The sequence below is a fragment of the Primulina huaijiensis genome, chromosome 12 (assembly GCF_012295235.1).
Source record: "Primulina huaijiensis isolate GDHJ02 chromosome 12, ASM1229523v2, whole genome shotgun sequence".
In the NCBI taxonomy this organism is placed as follows: Eukaryota; Viridiplantae; Streptophyta; class Magnoliopsida; order Lamiales; family Gesneriaceae; genus Primulina; species Primulina huaijiensis.
In genome coordinates this window covers 13497876-13505251 of record NC_133317.1, presented here as the reverse complement: position 1 = coordinate 13505251, position 7376 = coordinate 13497876, and the positions used below count along the sequence as shown (strand labels likewise).

The 7376-nt window shown below is 33.8% G+C and overlaps 1 non-coding gene across 1 annotated transcript; it reads right to left on the bottom strand.

The window, feature by feature from the left end:
• Positions 1-836: 836 nt before the first annotated feature.
• On the bottom strand, positions 837-945 carry LOC140990772 (small nucleolar RNA R71). The gene has a single exon (XR_012177698.1). It is a non-coding gene; the product is annotated as a small nucleolar RNA R71 (small nucleolar RNA).
• Positions 946-7376: the final 6431 nt, after the last annotated feature.

The window sequence follows — 7376 nt, the reverse complement described above, 5'->3', positions numbered from 1 at the left end:
TTTAATCTCAACTACTTAAATTAAAATTTGAACAATTAAAATTTACCCATTAAAGATTCAAACAATTAAAATTAAAAAGAAACAAAAACAAAAACAAAACAAAAAGACATTGTAGTGGACTTGTAATTACCTTAGCTTCCCTGTGGATACGATATCGGACTCACCGAATTATACTACTTGTGGACAACCTGCTCTTGGGAGTGCAACAATCAAAGTGACAACAAGTTTTTGGCGCCGTTGCCGGGGAAGTATAATTTAATTTCAAGTCTATTTAATTTTGTTTATAGTTTATTTTTCTTTATTTGAATTTTTATTGCTTTTGTGTGTTTTTATTCTTTTGCATTTGTATTTGCATGAGCATTTGGTCACGTACACTTAGTGGTCGACTCATTCGAAATAACCCTTTATTTTCACAAAACATGGCTGAAGAACCCATCTAAGAAACTGAAGATGAAATTCAATCTCAACATGATCATGATAGACGAAGAACACTTAGAGATTACATGAATCCTACACGTACTAGTGCACCTTCATGTCTAGTTTTTCCCCCTGATGCATCTCATTTCAATTTTAAGCCTGGTATTATCCAAATTTTACCCAATTTTCATGGTCAGATTCTGAAAATCCATACATGCATTTACGAGAGTTTGAAGAAGTGTGCAACACATATAATGATCTAAACTGTTGCATGAACACCATTCGACTTAAGCTTTTTCCTGTTTCTTTAAAAGATATAGCTAAAACTTGGCTACAAAATCTTAGATCGGGATCCATTTGAACTTGGGATGAATTGCAACAACAGTTTTTGAAAAAGTTTTTTCCATCTCATAGAAAAAATTCTTTCAAAAGGCAAATCATCACTTTCACTCAAAAACAAGGAGAAACGTTTTATCAGTGTTGGGATAGATATAAAGAATTGCTTAATCTTTGTCCACATCATGGTTTTGAAATTTGGAGAGTTGTTTCTCAATTTTATGAAGGCTTAACACCTAAAGATATGCAAATGGTTGAATTTATGTGTAATGGAACATTTGAAGATAAAGATCCAAATGAGGCAATTGAGTATCTCGATTCATTAGCTGAAAATGCTTAAAATTGGGACATTATAGGTACAATCGAACCATCAAACAAGATTCAATCTCCTACATCTGGAGGAGGTATGTACACTCTCAAAGATGAACATGATCTTCAAGCTAGATTTACCTCTTTGGCAAGAAAAGTTGAGGCACTTGAATTGAAAAAGAATGGTCAATTAAAATCTGTTCAAGAAATTGCATGTCACATCTGTGATACAAGTGATCATTCTACAAAAGATTGTCCAACTTTGCCTTCTTTTAAAGAATGTCTCCATGAACAAGCCAATGTTTTAAACAATCTCAAAAGGCCAAATTTTGAACCATTTTCTCAAAGTTACAATCCAGGTTGGCGAAATCATCCAAATTTTAGTTGGAGGAATGATAATGCTGCACAATTTTCACAACCACATTTCCAAAATCAACAAAATTTTCAAAATTATGCACCTTATGTTCCTCCACCTAAAAGGAATTTGGAAGATATATTGAATTCTTTCATTGCAAAGCAAGAGTCTATCAATACTCAAACTGCTCAAACCATGACAGATTTGAAAGATACTCTTGCTAAATTTGCATCTGCACTTAATGTTCATGAAAAAGGTAAATTTCCTTCACAACCTCTGCCTAATCCCAAGGATCATCATTCACAAACTGGAACTTCTGGAACTCAACCGATGGATCAGGTAAAATCTGTTATTACCCTTCGAAGTGGTAAGGTTGTGGAAAAATCCATTCTTGAACCTTGTGAAGATGATGATAAATCAACTCCAAAGGGTAAGGAAGTGGAACCCATAACTTGCGAAGAGGAGGTTCAACAGACAGTGTCACCACCATTCCCTCATGCATTGAAAAATACAAAAAAATCAAATTTGAATTCTGATATATATGATATTTTTAAACAAGTAAAAGTTAATATTCCTTTATTAGATGCAATAAAACAGGTACCATCATATGCCAAATTTTTGAAAGACTTGTGCACTGTGAAAAGAAAATTGAATGTGAAAAAGAAAGCATTTTTAGCCGAACAAGTAAGTGCAATCATTCAAAATAATAATGCTTTGAAATACAAAGACCCTGGTTGTCCTACTATTTCTTGTATTATTGGAGAACGAAAGATTAAAAAAGCCTTGCTTGACCTTGGAGCTAGTGTGAATTTACTTCCATATTCAGTTTATCAAGAACTCAATCTAGGCGAGTTAAAACCTACTTCGGTAACACTTTTACTTGCTGATAGATCTGTTAAAGTGCCAAGAGGTATGGTAGAAGACGTGTTGGTCCAAGTTGATAACTTTGTATATCCTGTCGATTTCATAGTTTTAGATACACAACCTATCGAAGCTTGTAATGCAATTCCTGTAATTTTAGGTCGTCCATTTTTAGCAACTTCTAATGCTCTTATAAATTGCAGGAATGGAATAATGAAGTTGTCATTTGGTAACATGACCTTGGAGCTTAATGTGTTTAATCTTTGTAAGCAACCACATGACAAAGGAGATGAAAGTGAAGATGAAAATCTTATTGAAACTCTTGTGGAAGAAAACATTCAAGAAGGGAGTACTCGTGATCAATTAGATATTTGTTCAATTGAAACTGTTAAAGAAAATATTGAAATTGATCTTGATGATTTTATCAGGTATCACTCGTTACCAGGATCAGAGAAAGAATTTGATGCAAAATATGAGAACAAAGACGAACCACCCATATTGGAGTTAAAACCCTTGCCAGAAGAATTGAAGTATGCATTTCTTGGAGAAGATGAAACATATCCGGTGGTAATTTCTTCCAAACTAGCAAGTGATGAAGAAGGTAAATTAGTTGATATGCTTAAAAGACATAAAAATGCAATTGGTTGGACACTAAAAGATCTCAAGGGCATTAATCCACTAATTTGCACTCACAAAATTCACTTAGAAGAAAATGCAAAAACATCTCAACAACCACAAAGGAGATTAAATCCACACATGAAAGATGTTGTGAAAACTGAAGTTCTCAAACTACTTGATGTTGGGATTATCTACCCTATTTCTGATAGTAAGTGGGTAAGCCCAACACAAGTAGTTCCGAAAAAATCTGGCATCACAGTGATAAAAAATGAAAAAGGTGAATTGTTAACAAGTCGAGTCCCATCTAGTTGGCGGATGTGTATTGATTATAGAAAATTAAATGACGCCACTAGAAAAGATCATTTTCCATTACCATTTTTGGATCAAATTTTAGAAAGAGTAGCAGGTCATCCATACTACTGTTTTCTTGATGGATATTCAGGTTATTATCAAATTCCCATTGCACTCGAAGATCAAGATAAAACTACATTCACATGTCCTTTTGGAACATTTGCATTTAGAAGGATGCCATTTGGATTATGCAATGCCCCAGCAACATTTCAAAGATGTATGCTAAGCATTTTTTGCGACATGGTTGAAAATTGTTTGGAAATTTTCATGGATGATTTAACTGTCTTTGGGAATACATTTGATAATTGTCTTGAAAATTTGGAAAAAGTTTTAAAAAGATGCGAGGAAAAAGGTCTTATTTTAAATTGGGAAAAATGTCATTACATGATTACTTCTGGAATTGTTTTGGGACATGTCGTGTCATCTCATGGAATTGAAGTTGATAAAGCAAAAGTTGATGTCATTGCCAATTTACCCCCTCCAAAAACCATTAAAGAAATTCGCTCATTTTTGGGACATGCTGGATTTTATAGGAGGTTTATAAAGGACTTTAGTTTAATCTCTAAACCCATTTGTAACCTCTTAACAAAAGACAGTGCATTTGAGTGGACTCAAGAATGTCAAAATGCTTTTGATAAAATCATTCGACATTTAACATCAGCTCCTATCATGCAACCTCCTGATTGGTCTTTACCATTTGAAATCATGTGCGATGCGAGTGATTATGCAGTCGGTGCAGTATTGGGTCAAAGAAGAAACGGTAAGCCTTATGTGATATATTATGCAAGTAGAACTTTAAACAATGCTCAAATGAATTACTCCACAACTGAAAAAGAACTACTTGCTGTAATATTTGCATTAGATAAATTTCGTTCTTATTTGATTGGATCAACAACTATCGTGTTTACTGATCATTCTGCTATTAGATATTTGTTGACCAAACAGGATGCAAAGCCACGACTGATACGATGGATTTTGTTGCTCCAAGAATTTGACATTGTGATCAAAGATAAAAAAGGAACCGAGAATGTCGTAGCCGATCATTTATCGAGACTAGTAACAGGATCATCTTGTGAAATGACACCAATTAACGATAATTTTCCTGATGAACATCTATTTTCAGTTACTACTACACCTTGGTTTGCTAACATAGTAAATTTTCTTGTGACAGGAAAAATGCCACCGCAATGGAGTTCTCAAGATAAAAGAAAATTTTTGAATGAGGTAAAAAACTTTTATTGGGATGATCCGTATCTGTTCAAGTATTGTCCGGATCAAATTTTTCGACGTTGCATACCCGACAATGAGGTAAGTAGTGTCATTAAATTTTGTCATTCAGAAGCATGCGGAGGACATTTTTCTTCAAAGAAAACAGCTGCAAAAATCTTGCAGTGTGGATTTTATTGGCCCACTTTGTTTAAAGACACCCACGAAATCTGCAAGATCTGTGAAAATTGTCAAAAATTGGGTGCGATTTCAAAAAGAAACATGATGCCTTTGAATCCTATTATTGAAATTGAAATCTTTGATTGTTGGGGAATAGATTTTATGGGACCTTTTCCACCGTCGTTTGGATACTTGTATATTTTAGTTGCAGTTGATTATGTTTCCAAATGGATAGAGGCAATTCCATGTCGAACAAATGATCATAAAATCGTCATCAAATTTTTAAAAGAAAATATTTTTAGTAGATTTGGAATTCCTCGAGCCATGATAAGTGATGGGGGAACTCACTTTGTTAATAAACCATTTGCTTCATTAATGAAAAAATATGGTATTACTCACAAAGTAACTACTCCTTATCATCCTCAAACAAATGGACAAGTTGAATTAGCTAATAGGGAGATAAAGCAAATTTTGGAAAAAACTGTTAACTCAAATAGAAAAGATTGGTCTCTGCGACTTAATGATGCACTTTGGGCATATCGAACAGCTTTTAAAACATCATTGAATATGTCTCCCTATAGGTTGGTTTACGGAAAACATTGTCATTTGCCTGTGGAATTGGAACATAAAGCTTATTGGGCGATCAAAACTTTAAATTCAAGCATGGATGATGCCAACAAATTGCGTAAATTGCAACTTAATGAACTTGATGAACTCAGAAATGACGCGTATGAGAATTCAAGGATTTATAAAGCAAAAATCAAATCATTTCATGATAAAACAATTCTTAGAAAATCTTTTGAGATTGGTAAAAAAGTTTTGCTTTATAATTCTCGACTTCACATATTCCCAGGAAAATTACGATCAAGATGGACAGGCCCATATGTTGTAAAGCATGTGTATACTTATGGAGCTGTGGATATTGAAAATCCTAAAAATGGTGATGTTTTTAAAGTAAATGGACAAAGGCTTAAACCATTTTTAGAAAATGAAATTTTTCAAGAAGAGTTTATTTCCCTTTCCGATCCTTGATTTTTTTTGTGTTGCATTTAATTTTGTTTGTTTTTATTTCAGGTTTCCTTAATCTTTTTATTTTCCCGGTTAAATGGCGGATAACGGTACTCCGTGACTCTCATAGTCGGTTTAATCATTTTCCCATAATTGCTGATACAAAAATAAAAAAAAAATCATTTCTTTTCTTTTCAAAATGGATGAAATTCTCTCAAAAATTTGTAAATATTTTCCCTCTGTTTCTGAATATGTTCTAAGAAAAATTTATGTAGGAAGGTGTGAAAGATTGAGATTGCTAATGCAAAAAGGAATTCCAGAAGATATCCGTCTTGTAATAGAAGTTAAGGTCCGATTAGGAGGAGAAATTCCACAATCATTGCTCATTCGGTAATTGCCTGGATTAGGAAAAAGCACTTATGCGAAAAAACGAAGGGCCAAAAGTTTAGGGGTTTGTCATAAGTGTGCAAGATGGACTTGTGACAAACGATGCAGATCTTTGGTATGTGTGTCCAATAACAGAGAAGATAAAATTGGTTTCATTAAAAATGGGCTGAGTGAGAAGTCTATAGATAACATCTTATTGACTCTTGAAACGCATTCTAGTGGACATGTGCATATTGAACTTCTCCGTTTATGGAAACAATTCCAAGATGAGTGTCATAGTCTTGGGAATCCGACTAAAAAAGACCATGTTTCCCAATTTATAAGAAAAGTGGATGGGAAGCATATCCTCGACTCATAGAAGGTGTTGAAGCCGTTTCTGGACGTAAAACCAGAGAAAAATTGTGAGCCACAATCACACTACTGTTTACATGCATGTGTGTCATTATTGTTTTTACTGTTTATTCTGTTTACAAATATGACCCATAGTTTTGTCCTGATAACATATTACCTCTATAAAATCTCTCATCTTTCTCTCTATTTTCGCAGAAAAAAAAAGAAGAAAGTAAAAAAACATGGCTGGAACCTCTGCACAATCATTGAAAAATATTTGTGTATTTTGTGGGTCGAGTCCTGGAAAAAATGAAGTGTTTGTAGAAGTAGCGAATAATCTTGGAAAGATATTGGTTGAGAGAAAAATTCACTTGGTATATGGGGGAGGTAATATTGGGTTAATGGGATCTGTTTCAACATCTGCTCATCTTGGAAGTAGTCAGGTTTTGGGTATTATTCCTACAGCTTTAGCTGAAGGAAATATTACAGGTGTTACAATTGGTGAGGAATTAAAAGTTTCTTCTATGTATGAAAGAATCACAAAAATGACTGAAAATTCTAATGCTTTTATCGCACTACCAGGTGGTTTTGGTACATTAGAAGAAATTTTTCACACTGTTTCTTGGGCACAACTTAATATCCATAATAAACATGTGGGCTTGTTGAATATCAATAATTATTATGACAGTTTCTTGACATTTCTTGATAAAGCAGTGGAACAGAATTTCATTTCAGAAAATTCACGAAGAATGCTCATCTCTGCTTCGACTGCCGACCAATTAATTGATAATTTGGAAGCTTTTGTTCATAAGCCTGATCCAATGATAACAAAGATCAATTGGTCGCAATCAAGCAGTAAGAAAAGGAAGTTGGATCATTGATTCAAAAGTCGTGGATTGGTTTGCGTTTGTTTCAGTTTGTTATCTTCAATAAAATTCCAGGTGATATCTCTTTCATTATGTACTATTTATTAATAGTTATTTTGACATTAGGGACAATGTCATATTCTGATTGGGGG